Source organism: Chelon labrosus (assembly GCF_963514085.1).
Source record: "Chelon labrosus genome assembly, chromosome: 19".
NCBI classification, from domain to species: domain Eukaryota; kingdom Metazoa; phylum Chordata; class Actinopteri; order Mugiliformes; family Mugilidae; genus Chelon; species Chelon labrosus.
This window is the reverse complement of record NC_140352.1, coordinates 12,588,458-12,605,519: the sequence shown is the minus strand read 5'-3', so window position 1 is coordinate 12,605,519 and position 17,062 is coordinate 12,588,458. Positions and strand designations below refer to the sequence as shown.

The following is a 17,062-nucleotide window of genomic DNA, read 5'->3' as shown; positions in this document are numbered from 1 at the left end:
GGATTCTTTGAATTGCTTAAAGGGGAAGTACTGTTTTTTTTTACAACCTGAACCTTGGCATAAAATACGATCGTTTTCTCACCCATATAACTTTGGTGTCATTTGGAGTCGTTCGGAAGACATTTAGATCCAGCGGAAAAACATATATTGGGAGTGACTGGGGCACCAAAACGCAGCCTCTAAATAACGCATTATCTGCCGCAAAACTCGTTAATTTCACAATACGCTTGTGCTATTCCCCATTGAGTCTGGATTTACCTGTTATCGTCATCCGTGGTCTGTAGATTGACCTACTAACTTCTGACGTGGATGATGTCAACTCTGAGCGCCGTGCTCACACGCGACGGTCGGCTTGTTTACCTGTAGTTTGCTACTGCTAGTTTTTTGCAACATGGATGAATTTTTCCGATTCTGAGGTTGTGGACGACGACTTTGTTTATGATGGATGTCCTTACTGTTTTGAGCCAGAGTATACGGATGAGGAGCTTGTTGAAAGGAGGATGCGGAGGCAGAGAGGAACAGCTGGCCAAAGAACAACAAACCGCTGCACGTCCACGAATAGAAAATGGGTAACTCCGGACTCAACGGGGAACAGCACTAGCGTATCATAACAAAATATTGGTGAAATGAACGAGTTTTGCGGCAGATAATGCATTATTTAGAGGCTGCGTTTCGGTGCCCCAGTCACTCCCACTATATGGATATACTTTCCGAACGACTCCAAATGACACCAAAGTTATATGGGTGAGAAAACGATCGTATTTTATGCCAGAAATAAGGTCCAGGTTGTAAAAAACGGCAATTCCCCTTCACAGTCGCATTGAGGAGGTTAAAGTCCCCCCTTTCCCATTACACATGTTGACAGTGTATAAAGATGAACGAAACCTCCGTGACGTCACCCATAGGCTTCCTGAAGAGCTGTTTTGAAGCTCAGTGTGGTGTCTACAGGTGTCACCATCTTGGCAGTGGCTGATTCCAGCAAACTCCTGGTTATTTTATGAGAAGTCAAAACGTTGAGCACAAGTGTAGCCGAAACAGAAAGCTAGCAACCTATGATGGCATTCATTTGTCATTCAGGTCTCAATTATGCATCATTGTAAGCCCAAATTCAATTTAAATGGGAAAGTTACATCAGTTACAGAGACCAAAACCAGGCCGTGAACACATTTATTTGTACTGTAAATTTTGAATTTTTAAAATGGAGATTGACTCTTTCCAGGAACAGGAGTTTTTGACACTCATTTTTTTTTTTTTTTTTTAGTATTATCAAAGAGTGTGAATCAACAGAGACTGGCTGCTGCCATCTAGTAGGAAACTGATTGGAAATTATTCTTCTCTGTGTGAGTCTGTCAGAGCATGTCGTGCAAGTGATTAAAAGGTGAGTTCTACATCTATGTGTCACACTGGGTGCTGCTAATCACCACTAAACAATCTACGCCCCCGTGATGGAACGAGACACTTGACGCTGTGCATCTCAAAGACTTTCCCTCGTGACCGGCCATATCCATTTGGATTTTGCTCCGCAGGGATTTTGCCTCCCTCATTTCTTTCCCTGCCACTGCAAAACCAGAGGAAACCAGCTGAGCTCCAGCCATAATGAGATTTGGGGGACATCAAAGTGCCTCTCCTTTGAGGAGGGAAAATAGATCGGATGAAAAATAGACCCAAAATGCAAATGTCCCACTGTGCTGATGAACATGAGTCAGCCTCCTTAGGAGCGTGGCACAAAGAGATGAGATGAGGCTGGGCAGTTGAAAAGTTTGGAGAATGACTTTGTAGGTGTGTCTGAAAGATACACAGCGATCTGGCATAACATTATGACCACTTTCCTAATATTTTGTAGGTCTCTCTTGTGCCTCAAACAGTTGTGTCTCATCGGAGAATGGACATGGGCCTTCTGAGAGTGTCCTGTGATGTGTCACAAGATTGTCATTGTTATTCACTTCTCCTGTCGGTGGTTTTAATGTTGTGGCTGATCGGTGTGAACTCTGTTTCCGGATCCTGATACGAATCATTTTGAAAAACAAACATTAAAATGCATTAAATTAGCGAGTCGCTGAGGGAAGGACAAGAGGTGTCATTCAATCTTTTAGAGAGCATGAGTGGAGCTGCTTTCAGTACTGGTCACCGACCTCGCTGCAATGTGAAGTAAGATTAGACGATGCTTCTTGTTGCTCGTGTTTTTTTTGTTTCTTTTCAGGCCCGGTGCCAAGTTCAATCCAAGCTCCGTTGCCATGGTAACGAGTACACCACTGGAGCATGTCGTTGAATCGGTCGACGCTGTAGTAAGAGGAGCTGGCGCGCAGTGAGCACGAGAAACGCTTCGAGATAAGCAGGCCTCATGTGTTTCATATCAAACTCCATATACAGTATATCTGCTGCGCTCCTCTTCTACCTCGGCGACTGGTGTTTGTTTATTTAACGTAGTATTTTCCTCTACTATTGATTTATAGAACTGCCTCACAGCAGCTCATTTGGGCATTGATCCCCCCCTCTCTTCCTCCAGCTACCAAGGGTAGTAGTTTCCTGTGAAGATCAGGGGCCTGAACAGAAATCTGTACAGAAACTCTGGGTAACCGAGAAATATGGATATGTTTTCATCAGAATGATAAAGCCATGTGTAGCGATGGTTCAGTTTTGGCAAGTTTTATTTCCACTCCACCGCTGGCCTCAAATAAAACCACACACACACAAAAAAAAAGTTTAGTGTAGTTTTATAAATTGTACCACATCAGTGTGGTTTTTCAAATGGCAGCTGTTTATGTGTGAAATAACGGCCACATACGGCTAACGCATCAGATTTTGTCAGAAACTTTGGCATGTCATTTCGATTTCATCACGAGATGGAAATTTGTGTTACTTTCACTCATTGGGTTTCTGTTTAAACAAAGACTTTTTTGTCTGACATTTTTTGCTGTGTGCAGTTACCACGGTTACAAGGGTCATTCTTGCTTATTACGAGGTCAATGGATGCTGTTTTCACATGCAAGTAATACATTTCCAAACTCTTAAGTGGTTTGTGTCATCTGTTTTGTTGCCCTTTCCTCGATAATTTCCCGGGAGACTGTATGTGAATTTAGTCCACAAATCCAAACACCACAAATGGGTCAAATTTGAAACGGCTTGCTGAATAACAAATTCTCACTTTCAGACCACTCATAACAAACTCACTGCATGGAGTTTTATAAGCTTTTATGAGCTGGCAGACAGGCCACACACCCTACTAAATGTAGAAAAAGCTCCAAAAGTGAGATTTTCATCCAATGTCCCCTTTATACCTTCATCAATGGCGACTAGAAGAGAGTGGCTTAGAGCTGGAGCTAGTAAATGCTGAATAACACACAAAAAAAAATAAAACACATAGTAGATTGTGTGTAGGAGGCAGATGGAAGGAGAGTGTCCTGCGCTCGCCTGGCCATTGAGAGACATCATCAAGGAAATGCACAGTCTTGTTGCAAAAACATACTGTATAATTACATTTCCGGGGAGGTGCACATCAAGCTATGCCGTAAAGCAGTGGCGGGCTCTGCATTTTCCATCTAGTAGTGGCGTATCATTTAGCGAAGGACATGCTCCCGCTCAGCACAGTTGAGAAGTCTGGGTAGAATAAGTTAAAAAAACGAATCAATAATTATTGATATCGACTGATATGAAACACTTATATTGTGATACATTTTTCAGTCATATCGCCCAGCCCTACCATCAACATCATACGGATATGCAATAAAACGTTGCATCGTAGATGGGTATCTCATATAGCGAGATGAATGTCATTACTAAAGCAAGAAACTCACTTAAAACAATTCAAAAAGTCTCCTCTCACTTACTACAGTCCCAGCTGTGCAGCAGCGCCACATACTTCAAATCCAGCAGAAGCATAAATGTCGACCCAATAAAATGACAAAAATATACATTAAAGATGTAAATATAATTCATTTTACTTAAGAACTTAAGAAACAATTTAGAGTTCTCCTTGGAGCCTGTCAGCCAAGGGTAGCGATCATTGTTGCAGCCCTGAAAGTAGCGGGTGCACCCTTTCCCTGGCTGAGTCAGGCTAGCTAGCTCCTGGTTTAGGCGACCTTTCCTCACAATATCCAGCTTTTCCTACAAAGTCCGCTGTGAAAATTACTTTCTAAGAAGATCTGCAACCAAGTCGAAAGCCTCTCCTCCTTACACCATCGTGGGTTCAACAAATGGCTATCGAAACGTTAACAGGGATGATTTGCTTGTGCAGCTTCCAACAGATGAACATGAACTGCTAGCTTAGCTTAAATGGAGCAGCCCTCTAACCCTCCAATCGGAGGACGTGAAAATGCTGGCGCTACCACAGAGGCCTAAGAATACGAACTTGAAATGTGAATGGTTGAAGGAACGGTGTCATTACAATGTATTTCAAGCTTCACTCGCCTGCAGTTTTAATTCTGAAGGCCCAGGCAGATTTCTTTGACTCCGGAAACACATGATGGCTGAAATATGATTAGATAAAAGCTCTAATGAAAAGTTACACTGCCAGAAGCGCCACAGCTGAGAGACAGACGAGCCATAAAATGAAAAGAAAAGGCTATTGGGAATAATTTAATAAGATTAATGGGAAAATATTAAAAAGGAAGTCAGTGATTTTGATAAAGTTTATGCCAGCAGAGCAGGCTTTGCTGGCCCTGATGGCCCACCACTGCTGTAAAGTATGAAACTATGGTGTAGAAGCATTAATCTAGCTCATCCAAGCTATACCCAATAAAATCTTCTACAGTTAATATTTTGAATGCCAACTTATTCATGACCAATCTTTCATGTAACTTGTACTCTTGTTTGTATCATGATTAGATGCTCTCTTTTTTTTCTGTCTCTAGTTTTTTCTTGCCATCTTCACCATAGTTTTTGGTCTGGAGCGTTCAGGCCCGGTTCTATAAAACGTCTTGAGACAGTTTGTTTTGTTATTGGTGCTATATTAATAAAATGCACTTAATTTGAATCCCTTCATCCACATTTTACTTCGTCACACAGCACTTGCAAGTTATAAGTACCAGCTCTCTGCTGCTAAAAACAACCTGAACGATCTTTTACTACCTTGTTGCCCCTCATTTGTCATCTCCATCATATACCGTCAAATTATATTCTAAAAACTGTGAAGTGTGCACAAACGCATTGGGAAATGTGTGAAATCGGAAGGTTTGCATGCGCCAAACAACAAGTCGACAACGTGCTGCAGAAGTCTGCTGCGTTTTCTATGAATATGTGAACAAGGCTCAACAGATTCCTCTCATGTTGCAGTAAACGCACGCATGCTACTCTCCCACTGAGGTTCATTTCTGCTGATGTTCTTGAATTTAAATTATCTCAGTTTGCTTTTAAATCACATTTTTCATCTCATATTTGCTGTAATTTCATATTCTTCTCCCGCTCAATGTGTTTTGCCCACACGCAGACACACACACACACTAACCCTCTGTGCTGGTAATGGGTAATTTTCTCGACGCAGTTTGAATGAAGCTTTGACTATCCTTACCATTGTTACAAATAAAGCAGAATTATGAGAGCATCTGGGCTGCGAGTGTTGCCGGATTTCATTCAAATGACTATTATCATTGACAATCGGTGCATACAGGATTGGTGATTAAAAACCTGTAGGCTGTAGCAAGATGGTGGAGAAATGTGAATAAGCAAGAGTCTCATGACCATGGAAGTTTTCTTTGTCCTTTTTCTGGAAGATTTTACTCTGTAGTTCAGAGCAGCCAAGAAAATATGTTTGGATTTTTTGATGTAAATCTCAAGTGGCTGGTAAAAGCAGGAATTCCCGTGGAAAACCGTAAAGACGATGAACAGTAATGCTGCACAGCTGAGCGGTTCTCTGTGTTTACGTGACAGCTACACATCTGATGAGTAGGAGAGCGAACGGTGATGGGCTGGAAGACGGTGGAGGTAATGAATGAAAGATGACTCGCTGGGAAAGCACAGAAATAGTTTTGAATGTACGATGACTGCTTTCACTGGGAGGGCGACACATCTGCAGGCAGCTGGGAACGCTCTTTCAGCTCCACGATTTGTTTGGTGAGTGTTTGTGGTGCTGCAGCGATCCAGTTAACAGTTCACATAAACAAGGCTACATGCTTGAAATTGCTGGCATCAGAGCGTTTTCCTCTTTTCTTTTTGCCCCATCAGTGCATGCAGGTTGTGTTGAGCAGCGGTTCTAAATTTTGAAAAAGTGGGAACGCTTTTCAGCGCTGTGACTGACTGACTTAGGCACGTAACTAACAACAGCAGTTCTTCTCCCAGCTGGCCAGACATTTGTTGCATGAGTTCACACACACCGCACTTAGTTTTTCACACAAAGCAGGGAACAAGCTTGCAAACAGATGTGCAGCCCGTTGCATCCAGTTTTTTTTCAACCAGCAGCTCACTGCGGCTGGTTCCCTCTCATTCCATTTTTTCCCAGCAGTATTTTAAACTGCTACGCTGCAAAAACACGCACAAAATCTCGGTTATCTTGTGTTTGTTTTTTTGCATTCTTGGTGAACAGATCATAGTCAGTGCTAACCTGCATCTCCTGGAACTGCTTCACAGTAAAACCCGTGTTTCGAGCAGGAGTAGGAATGTTTTTGAATCAGAAAGAACTTAAAATCTGCACATGAATATTCAGAATCTGTGGAGATGGGAGCAGATTTTGGTGCTGGAAGCTTTGTGGTTTCCATTTGTCAGAGTAGTATTGAATAGGGATGCCCCGATCAAGTTTTTTTTTTGTCCCCAGATACGATATTGCTCTCTTAATAAAAAGGGCGATCAGATCTAAAATAAACAAAATGTTCTCACCTGGAGATTTAAAAAGGCTTTTCTCATCTTAGTTGTGTCATGTGTGCACCGTGCGACTGTATTAAGTCAAGTAAATGGCAATAAAGCTGAGATGGTAGTTTGTACCTTGACTCCAAAATACCTGTGTTCTCTACTCCCTTCTTTTAAACTCAACGTTCAGTGTTTATTGTTGTTTCGGTGCAGCCTTTGCCTGAGTGGACTCAACATATTATATTCAGATATGTATACAGTAATATCAGTAATGATCACAGTGCAGTTGGTTCCTAACAGTGTTGTGGAGTCTGGGGGACAAACGACCTCCTCAACCTGTGTAGCTGTCATGTAGAGGGTGGCGGGCATTGTTCATGATGGTCCGGATTTTGTTCAGGGTTCTTGCCCTTCTTCTTAGTGCTGCCTCACCAGCACACCACAGCGTCGAAGAGGACACTGGCAACGTTAGTCTGGTAGAACATGTCCAGCAGCTTCCGGCATACCTAAAATAAATAACTACAAAACCCGATCATTTTAAAAATGCCTTGATCGGCCCAGATGCCGATCTCTCGATACCAACCGGGACATCCCTAGTATTGGATGACGGATGATGTTTGTGAAGGTTGTGGTTACGTTCAGGTAAACAGTCTGTGTGGAGTGCAGGAGAGGCAGAAGAAGCGTGTCATGTTTGTCAAACAAATACCTAACACAAATCTGTTAGCTCAGTGAAAACTCTCTGGTCATAGATGTTGCCTCTCAACTACATCTAAATTCTCTTGGAGCTACTCCACTGTGATCAGATGACATAAATGACAACGTCGCTGCTGGTCCGCATAACTATCGGGTTGGCCAGGCAGATCTTTGGCACGTCATAATCAGTTTCTAATGAAGCAACACCAGACAAAATTTCCCCCACAAAGGTTTTGTGTGCAGGGGAAGTTTGGGCTGTCTTCCAGGCAAATCTGACTAGAGTCAGTTAATGAACCAGCACCCACCTGAGTTTGCATGGTTAATGATGAATGAACCACTAATGGCCAGAAGCTGTAAAGCTCTTAAGACTCAAGGTGTGAATGAGGGTGAACCCGGCTGGGGAAACCTAAAGCCTGTGTCTTAGCTTTGCTTTAGACATGCCATGACCAGGATGGCTGAGAATCTTCACAGACATACTACAGACATTACATAGAGTATAGAGTTCAATAGAGACATGCACTAGTATTATAAGAAGCATAATGAAAATAATAAGCATTTTCTTCTTTAATAACACTTACAAGTTAGAGACTAGTATTTGGCCTTGGATTCTGTTTTCAAAAATAACACTGTTTTGCACATAAGGTAATATATGTTTTAATGGCCAAAGCAAAAGAAACAACACTTTCCTCAGTCAAACATTTTCTGTTAGCTGATAACGTGTTGCCACATGACCTTTAAGACAGCGGCGTCCGTAAAAGCCGGAGAGCAACCTGCTAACTTCAGTCAACAGAGACCTTTATCACGAGCTAGATTAGGTACTAGTGCAATTAAAGCAGAGGACAAGCTGCAGATGGAGTGATCCATTATTCAGGGCAGAGTCTCTCTGGTATCAGGCTCTGACAGCCATTTGTTAGATTAACTCTCACTCCTGTTTGCGTTCACATGAAGCTTGTTTAAGGATGTGGTTAAAATGCTGGCTGCTGCTAGGGTTCTGCGTTCATATTCAGAAAGCTTTAGGTGGCTCTTTAGTTGGCGTAACTTTTCAATGAAGTGGGATTTTGTTGTTGTACCAGACAACAAGCACCCAATCAGTGGAAAGGTCAAAATACAAGTGCAAAGGAAATTATGCTCAATTAAGGGTGGGAGAATGACTAATGATCACTCAAAATCACTTGTCTCAACCCATTGTTGACTGGGTTTGTCCTCTCAAGGGTGAAAATGACTGAACAAGAGATCTGTACTGGATTTCAATAGAAAGGGCTTTCTTTATTTATGGATTTTTGAGCTGGGTGACAGAAATTGTAAGGAATCAACACCTAAAATCCATTAAGAGCCATTAGATGCATTTATTAATTTATTTGAATTATTATGCATTGTACTAATAAAAAGTATATCTAATAATCAACAAAAAAATGTCTTAAAACAAATATACCTATAGTGGAGGGTAGGTTTGGAGTGGAGTTTCTACCTCAGACTAGAAATAGAATAATCAACATATTCAAAATATTGAGTGCGCAACTTGCAGAGCACCCTAGTTTGAAGTTACATAATTCAAAATGTTACTCGGGAAAGGATAAGACATTTATATTTTATTTCTCATTTCCTCTCTTGAAATGATGTGTTTCAGAAGGTATTTTTAGTATAAGAGATGGAAAAATTATGGATAGTTGTATAACTTTCTAGGTCAATAAAAAGAAAGTTTAAATATACAGTAGATGTAATGTATTAAAACTGATCACATACAGTCCAGCGCCTCTAGAAGGGAGGAAATCTAAAGGTGAATCCAGTCCTTCACCCATTTTCACTGTGTTTTAACACAGTTTTAAATACAGTATAAATTCCAACTGCTGAAATTCAATGACAAAAAGGAGATTTGGATTAAAACTATTAGGTTGGTTTGCTAAGCTATCGCCAAGGCAGTTTTGGGAACATTAAAGGGGAATTAACCTGGACCTTATTTCTGGCATAAAATATGATCGTTTACTCACCCATATAACTTTGGTGTCATTTGGAGTTGTTCGGACAATATTTATCCATATAATGGGAGTGATTGGGGCACCGAAACGCAGCCTCTAAATAACGCATTATCTGCCGTGAAACTCGTTAATTTCACCAATATTTTGTTATGATACGCTAGTGCTGTTCCCCGTTGAGTCCGGAGTTACCTGTTATCATCATCTGGGGTCTGTAGATTGACCTACTAACCTCTGACCTGGATGATGTCATCTCTGAGTGTCACACGCACCCGGGACGGTCGGCTTGTTTACCTGTAATTTGCTACTGCTATTTTTTTTGCAACATGGCTGAATATTTTCCGATTCTGAGGTTGTGGACGACGACTTTGTTTATGATGGACGTCCTTACCGTTTTGAGCCAGAGTATATGGATGAGGAGCTTGTTGAAAGGAGGATGCGGAGGCAGAGAGAGGAACAGCTGGCTAAAGAAAAACAAATCGCTGCACATCCAGGAATAGAAAACAGGTAACTCCGGACTCAACGGGGAATAGCACTAGCATATCATAACAAAATATTGGTGAAATGAACGAGTTTCGCGGCAGATAATGCATTATTTAGAGGCTGCGTTTCGGTGCCCCAGTCACTCCCACTATATGGATATACGCGGTGCTCCACTGGATCTAAATATTTTTCGAACGACTCCAAAGTTATATGGGTGAGTAAACGATCGTATTTTATGCCAGAAATAAGGTCCAGGTTGTAAAAAACAGTAGTTCCCCTTTAAGTATAGTGGACTTGAGTGAATAGCAGTAAGAAGTCAAAGCTTTCCCACATGTTTGTCTGTGTGACTCAGTGTGCTCATGAATGTCTGCAATTTGGCCTGATTATAGATGCTGGATGTTTTTACAGTCAAACACAATGATTTACTGCTCCGATAAAGCAAATGTTTATTTTTAAAATGCATTTAATTGCAAGGGTAACACAGTGTTCTTAACAGAAAGCCAGTACAGTACACGCATACATATAAATGTTCATAGTTAATTAATTCATCCATCAAATATGATGTGCTTAATTAATGCATTTAATAAGAAGAAAGAACAAGATTTGCAAAAATCACACGATGCTTTGCAGAAAATACTGCGGGCACATTTGACTGTAGCAACACTCCCATTTGACCAGTTTTGGGTTTTGTGTTAAACCCAGAATCAAAGCCTCAGAGGTCCCAGATGTTCATCCATATTTCCCTGCACTCTGTGGTGGGAATAGATTCACAGAGAAGGGGTATTATCCATCTGTCCATCCTTGCACTCATTCATGGATTCATCCATCCATTCTCCAGGCCAGATGTCCTCTTCCATGGCAACTTCCTCCTGCTCCTTTTACAGCCCGGTCTCTCCACACGAATATTGTTCAGTTTACATTGGCAGATGCAGTTGGGGGAGGATTTATATGTATAGAGTGCAGCCAAAGAAAGGTTGGACTGGTGAGTACGCAATTAATGAATGTGTTTGATTGAACCCAGAAGGTTGGATTTGGAGGTTTTTAATATGTGCTGGTTTCTTAAGTGTAGGTTTTGGACTAGCCTGGAAGGCAGCCCGACTTCCCTGGCCCGCAACATTTTTGAGGCAGAAAGTTGGCCTGGAGTCGCTCCGTTGCGAACTGATTATGTTCCAGTAAAGATGTGGGGTCCAGTTTCAGTCACATTGTTTGGGTAGGCTTTATATATAACAGAAACAGCGATGTAGACATACACGTCATTTGAGCACAGTGGACTTGAATTTCTTGACAGGACAATGGCTCTGATTGGTTGTTGGACAATCCAACTGTGAGTGGAGGTATTTCTTTCTCTGTTGGCTGAAACACTCCACATAATAAAATCCAGAAAGCCAGGCTAGGCTTGGACTGGAGTACCACTGAACATGTTGTCTCAAAATTTGGTAAAGATATCCATGTTTGCAGATGATGTATTCCTATGATTTGCTGATCCCCAAGCTCTAGTGCCACCAGCACATTCATGTTTTTGATTCAAAGTGGAATATTCCTCCAACTACCTAACTTGGGTGCACCAAGCTCTAACATGCGCATTGGAATTCCCTCATTGAATGGTGATTTGTGAGCAGTAGGCAAAACATATAACATTTGTTTCTCAAATCAGATCTTCGGTGCAGATTTTCCACACTTTTATTTGCAAGTGATCCATTCAGATTTGTGCGTCCAATTACTCGTATTGGCATAGGCTGCACTGGTAATAGCAAGTAGGTGGCACACAATTTTCTGAAGCCTTCTCATTACCTCAGTAGTCAGAGCAGGGTAACACCTACGTTGATCAAGTTCTAGTACAACAAGTCAGAAAACCAAGATACAACACACTGGGGTCAACGTTAACCATTGTAAGCAATAACAGTTGATGGTTAGCAACACTCAGTACTTTGCACATAGAGACACCACGGCAACATATGGTGAAAACAGAATAGATTAAAGTTGGACAGTATGCCGCATGTGCAACTGATAACGTGACACAAATAGATAGAAGTGCTCATAAAGAGTATATTCCTACATTTTATTGACGTGTGCAGCATCCATGTTGGATTTTGAGGTCAGGGTCGGTGAGACTCACCCAGCTTCGGAGTAGCTGGCTCAGTTGGAATACACAATTATTTCATTTTGTCCACAGACTGTTGTCTTTCATAACTCTCTGCTAGTAACAGCGTGGACTCTGACGATCGCTTTTGTCATCAGAAACCATCAGTGCCGCAGAGAAATCGAACCACTTCCAAATGTCGTTGGGGTCTGATTTGCAAAACTTACATTTAATTTTCTTTGTTTTTCATTTTTAGTTTTTGGTTCTTGGTGTTGGTACAATCTGGATATCCCCATAAACAGATTTTGGGCTTGAACGCCGAACCAAATGCAATCTTCAACGTCATGCATATACTAAAATGCCCCTTGAAAGCAGGACAGAATTTATTTATCTATTTATTATTAACTCATGAGTATGTCATGGTTATATTGATATGTCATTTCCACCAACAGATGGAGCTCATGTGGTTGTCCTGCTCTGTAACAAAGGGCAAACTCTTTCTGAAAAATCCAAATCCAAATATGGAAATGAAACAGAGCAACAAATGACACCAACATGTAATCAAATACCAACTTCCCGTATCAAGCCTCAGGTATTTCATCCACTCCTACCTAGCGTAGTGTTCTAGCACAAAATGGCATTTCAGACTCACTTATTCTACCACACATACCAACATCAATGAGGGTTTCAGAGAAAAGGCTACACATAAATCTTTCATGTGTGTGCTGCAGTGGCGTTTGCACTTAAAATAAACCTTTATTCTTTACCGCACGCTCTTTCACTTCTGCAATTGAAAACCATCAAATGTAAATGTCATACATTCTGGGCATTCAGTACAAGGAGAGTGTGTCACCCTCACAGCCGGTGATTTCCTGCGTACTTAGCAGCTAGATTAGTCAGACAGAAATATCAGCACAACTGCTGCGAAGCTGCAGACCGTCTCAGCAAGACTGAAGAGTGGAAAGAGAAAAGGACGTGCTGGTTTTTATGTCTAAAGGAAATATAGCTTTTGAACTTTGACACTTAGTGACAGATTCCTCAGCTGCGCCCGACATCGGACTCCTCGATGCTCTCCGGACAGTGCCGTCAGCGTGAGGCTTATTTGAAATGGTGATTTTTACGAGAGAAAGAAGATTGCGCTTCTCCAGCGTTTATTCTGATCAAAATAAGTAGAGTGTGTTTTCTTTCAAGTTTAAATGCAATATTGATCACTTGTTTGAACAACTGGTTATTTTGCTACTTCTATGTTTCTGTCCATATTACTTGATGTTTACCACCCATGGGGCAAACAAAGTTTATATTTACTCCAACCAGTGAGAAACCAGCAGATCAAGTGTTTATATGGTTGTTAGGAGCTAACATGTTTCTACAGAAACGATTATCAAAGGTTTAGACCACCCCTCTCAATCTGACCCAATCTAGCCAATCTCTTTTAAAAGAGGTGGTTACGTAATTCATTTATTTTCTGATTAGTAGTGCCATACTAGTGTCCATGTTACTTTAACCAGTATATGTCAGAGAACTGTGACCTAATTTAAAAGGTTCCTAGAGCAGGGGAAAATATGTATAAAAACTGGTGGGCCATCAGGAAATCAGTCATATAAAGCTGTTATGTCATATGTTTTTCCGGCTCCAGATTAGATAATGCAGGGACCTCTGGTGGTTTTGAACCTCCAATGTCAAGAGGTCACTATTGCCAGACATTTTAGAGACTAAATGATTAACTGATTAAAAATAATCAGCACAAGGATCGATAAGGCAGTTCCCTGTGGCTCTTTGGTTCCTAGTTCCCCTTCTTATCTGTCTTTTGTCTGACTCGCATCCCGGAAAAAAAAAAATTCAGTTTACAGTAAAATATAAAACAGAGAATATTAAGAGGCTGGACTTTAGTGTATGACTTTCTTTGACTTCTAAATAAAAAATCGTTCAACTCAATAGATGATTTGTCAGTTGACTAGACGTTTAAGCACGAATCAGTAATAATAGAGAGCAAATTATGAATAAATCAGTTAGTCGATCAACACAAAACTGCATAATGCACTGATCAGCCATAATATTATGAACACTGACAGGAGACGTAAGTAACATTCACCATGTTGTGACAATACAATGTTCTTCTGGGAAACTTTTAGACCTGGCATTCGTGTGGATATTACCGAGACATGTACCACCCACCTAGACCAAACCAGGCACCCCCCCCACCCCATAGCAGTGACACCGCTTGATGGCAGCAGCCATCCCCAGCAGCCCCATGCAGCCTGACATGAACATAAAACTCAAAAAACATGAAAATCAGCACAAGGTGTTGACCTGGCCTCCAAATTCACTAGATCCCAAACTGATCAAGTATCTGTGGGATGATCCACAGAGGCCCCTCCCCTCAACTCATAGGACCCAAAGGCCCCCCACTAACAACATGCCAGACACCACAGGACACCCTCAGAAGGCCCGTGCCCATTCTCCAATTTGTCACAACTGCTTTGGAGGCACAAGGGAGACCTACACAATATTGGGAAAGTGGTCATAATGCCGTGCCTGATCTGTGTGTTTGCATGTTAAATGACAGAAATGATGAGTCGACTATGACGACTGTCTGTGTGAAGCTTCTTAGTCATCCAGGTCGTGGTTTATCCAGAAATGTTTCTTGGAGGCGTTTCATCTAAAAGACTGGTGGAGAGTGGGGGTTTAATATCACACATGTGGGTGTTACCCATCGGAAACTGGCATCAGTCAGCTCCCCACTATAGTCCTTTAGAAGTGAAGAAGCTACATGGATGAGTGTCTTGAAGAAACTCTGCAAGACCAGTTGCCTTTTTTCTTCTGCGTTGTTTTTTTTTATTTATTTTTTATAATATGGATATGGAAATTGATATTGCATTAATTAAAAATGCAAAGAAGAGTCTGACCTAAGTGAATCAAATAAAAGATATTTTTCTGATGCTATAAAGTAAATACATCATTATATTATTAACCACTGGTCAGGAATGTTTCAATAATAAAACCCTTATCAACGGCTGCTGCAGACTAATGAGGAGGGCAGTGTTTGTTATTAATGATGCGCACACTCGTATGTTTTTACCCGGTACAAGGTGAACCGATGTCAGAGGAGGAGGAGGAGGAAGGAGGAGGAGGAGGAGGAAGGAGGCGATCTTCAGTGCATATGATGAAGCCAATAAATAAGGGCAGCTGAGGAGAGTCAGAGCAGAGGAAGATCCGCATATCTCATGTGAGCGTCCCCACATGTGTGTGTGCAGGTTGTGCTTTATTACAGTGCGGGTCCAGTAGAGAGCGGTGTTTAGTTTTAATAAGTGGTTCCGTCGCCTTACTGTACTGTACATAAGCGGAGGGAGGAGCGACCGTGTAGTATTTCTTTTTTGGTTCTTTCCCCCCCTGTCGTTGCAGCCCATCCAAACGCTACTGGAAGGCATCAAAAAAAGGGGGAAACTAACTACTCGTTTTCACGCAAAACAAAAAAAAAATAAAATAAACAAATAAACGAAAGAAGCCGTGTGAGGAAGGAGGACGCTGTGGGGGAGATTATTTGACGGTACGAGGCGCAGCGGCTCCGAGAAGAAGGAGGAGGAGAAGGAGGACTGGGCTCGGAGTGAGGGGACGGGGGTAGCCATCCGAGCGCCGCCGCTACGCTCGTGCAGAAACCGGAGGACTTGACTTTACCCCCCTCACATCCCCGCTTCGTTTCCGCGTAATCCCCCGAAACGTCCAGGCGTCCACGCCGCGTGGGAAGGCGACCGCCGGTAAGTGTCGATGCCAGCTTTTTAAAACCCCACCGAGAGCCCCGCAGCGTGGCGCGCAGGGGCAACGCTTGTGCGGCGCCGCTAGCCTCAGTAGCCCGGGCTGGTTTGACAGATCAACAGCCAAGGTACACACGGCGCTTTAGTACAGTACGCAGCCTCTAATCCTGCTGGTGTGAAGCCATTCCGCCGCTATCGCATCTCACCGGTTAGTGGCTGCCAATTAGAACCGGATACAACAGTGTCTTTTATTACTATCATTATTATTAATATCATATTCGGACTGTGTGCAGCTTTCAGGGGCCTGGACTTGGATTTGCGCCTGCTGCACTCTGGAGCGCGCATGGTCCAATCACGCATGCACACGGAGAGAGTGCAAGTGATAAAGATCAGCAGCTATAATACACCGACGGTGCTCCTATATGGGGCGTGTGTGCGTGTCTGATCAGTTACACTTATTCAGCTTCAGTTGTTGCAGGAGTTTTTAATGCATGTTGACATTCCAGTGGCGCTCTCAGTATTCCTAGATGTTGGCACCCAATCAAGGGCTGCGAAGATTGGGAAGCAAACTTTAAATCAGTTTGCATGATTTATTGTATCTGTGTGCATTAATGTGCACTGGAAATGATTGCATAGTTTTCTTCCGTGCACAGTTAACGTTGGACTCAGATGATCTGATGTGATCAGAGAGAGAGAGCACTGTGCACTAAAAGCAGCTGCAAGGGTTAAATTCCCACAGGCTGTGACTCGGTTAAACAGAAGAAAAAAAATAATGTTTTACATAAACCCACAAAGTACACTACAGCTCAGTAGGCTGTAGTTTTTGCTCAAAGACAACATTACCTAGGGACCTGCCTCAACATGGAATTTTCGAAACGTTGCCAAGACTTTATTAATGCTTAAAACTGACAAACATCACCGACACTTTATCAGAATTTCCATTTAAAATAATCTCAGCGCATGACTGCACGTCCTGAATGCAGTGGGGATAGTTTGCGTAGTGCAGCTGCGTGTGTGCGCGTGGAAGCCTTCATCAACCACATTGCAGAGCCGTAATAATTAAATCACTCTGCCCAAAGCCTTCCCAGGTCTTGGTGACGCTCGGTGGTCGTCTTGCGCCGCGCTGATGGAAAGTGACAGTCTAAAAGCCGAGCGCTCTTCTTGCAGCTGAATCCATCAGGCTTGCAGCGGGAGCGCTTCCTCGGGCAAATTTCAGAGTATAGATTTCCCCCAACAACATGAGGGGGAAAAAAAAAAGAAAATGGCTCAGATCTCCCAAGGATTCCAGTCTCGTTTTACACTAGGAA

The 17,062-nt window shown here is 42.2% G+C and overlaps 1 protein-coding gene across 1 annotated transcript in view; it reads left to right on the top strand.

Annotated features, from left to right (window-relative positions):
• The first annotated feature begins 15,331 nt into the window (after window positions 1-15,331).
• The window catches only part of thrab (thyroid hormone receptor alpha b), a 140,128-nt gene continuing 138,397 nt past the window's right edge, over window positions 15,332-17,062 (top strand). Inside the window, exon 1 of the mRNA XM_084567361.1 lies at window positions 15,332-15,758. The gene's annotated coding sequence lies outside the window, so the exon portion shown is untranslated. The remainder of the gene's footprint in view (window positions 15,759-17,062) is intronic.